The 1831-nt window shown below is 20.9% G+C and overlaps 1 protein-coding gene across 1 annotated transcript in view; it reads left to right on the top strand.

Annotated features, from left to right (window-relative positions):
- Positions 1–1831, top strand: part of LOC107619190 — a 6912-nt gene that overhangs the window by 1052 nt on the left and 4029 nt on the right. The gene's annotated exons all lie outside the window — the stretch shown is intronic.

The raw sequence follows: 1831 nt of genomic DNA, 5'->3' as shown, positions 1-1831 counted from the left end.
TTAACTCTTTACTCTCCGTTGACATTATTAGATAGAGTAAAATAAATAAATAAATATCACACCTCTTATTTTATAGATAAGCTTTCCGTGACTTTAATTTTACATTACTAAGGGTGTGTTTGGGAAACCCGTTGGAAGGAAAAAAACACGTTTAAATTTCTTGAAAGTTTCAACTTTTGGTTTGGCAAATTTTTTTCTCATGAACGCAGAAGTGATTCTCCTGCCAAAACCAACGTTTACAAGAAGCAACTATTTTTAGCTTCTACGTTTTCTTAACGGACTTTTAGTTATAGATACTAACCTTTTATTTACCTTTTACCAACTTTATCCTTTGTATATGTTATTGTATTATTTATAAAATTCTTGTTATTTCTATTTATATGAGCTCTATTTTTCTATTATTTATTATTTATATTTTTTTTAACTGTTTGTTTGACATTATACACTTTTATAATCGTGATTTTTGTGTATTATGTTTGTTATTATCTTTTTATAATATGATTTATTAATTCTATTAAGTAAAGTAAATTAAATAAAAAAATTAACTGTAAATAATAATAATAGTAAAAAATTATAGCATACTAAAAAAAGAGTACTAAAAATACTAAAAATATACTATATAAAAAGATCATAAAAAATTTTTAGATTTGTTTCAATTACTATAAAGTAAATATTTAATTTCTTTATTATTTTTAGTACTCTCTTTTATAATTGTAATTCTCATATACTATGTTTTAGTGTAATTTTTTATAATATAGATTATGATTCTATTAAAAAAATAAATTAAATAAAAAATTAATCATAGATAATAATAAAATCATAAACGTTGGATTTCAAATTAATATTAAGAATAAGATTATTGAGAGTATTAGAATAAGAGTACGATGTAAAAAAAATACTAAAGTAACATTTAATACTTAAAAAATATAACATATTTGATTAAATATTCTTTTATATATATATATATATCTAAAATTTATATTTTTTATTTTTATTTAAAATATATTTTGTCTATTTTTATATGTTATTTTTATTTTAGTAAGTAAATATTAATTTTATTATAAAATTAACTAATAAAATCTATTTAAATATCTAAATTAAAACAATAGGATAATATAAAAAAAATCTAAGTTGATGTCTATTTTAGTAAATTTTTATCTAAAAGTGATTTTGAATGGTATAAGCCAAACAACATTTATTTTACTATAATCTATTTTGATACAAAAATTACCAAACATAAATCACTTTTAACACAAACTTACTTTTGATAAAAATCAAGTTTGCAAAATCAATTTTATGCAAACTCTCGTTTGCAAACTGTAATCCAAACACACACTAAGCCAACTAAACTAACCTTTTTTTTTATAATAAATCTATTTTTTAATTAATTAATTAAAGTTAGCTTCACTCCTAGCAGAACCGTTATATTATACATGGGGATCGAGTAAATGCTCGTGCCAGCTGTAACAAAATGCTTCCCAACTTTTGATACTGTTCGATAAAATAATCCAATTTAATTAGATTTTCCATAAAAAGTAGAACTATAGCGTTTTTTAATTGGCTAAAACCCAAATCTAAATCTAAATCTAAACTTATGATATAAACATGGCAGGAGTTACTTTTGTCACATGAGGAAATTATTTTTTTTTCAAAGGAGGAAATTATATATATAATTGCCTAAAAGGATTCCACAAAATAGCTTATTTCATAAGTTTATAGTTTGACTTTTTATTATTCTCTATATTATTTCTATTAACAAAAATAGGCTTTATATTTAAAAATAATTGGATCATCAAACTTTAAACAATAGGATTTTACTGTCTTGTATCTT

This window comes from Arachis ipaensis, chromosome B09 (assembly GCF_000816755.2).
Source record: "Arachis ipaensis cultivar K30076 chromosome B09, Araip1.1, whole genome shotgun sequence".
Lineage (NCBI taxonomy): Eukaryota > Viridiplantae > Streptophyta > Magnoliopsida > Fabales > Fabaceae > Arachis > Arachis ipaensis.
The sequence above is the reverse complement of the archived record's forward strand: the minus strand, read 5'-3'. Positions and strand labels throughout refer to the sequence as shown.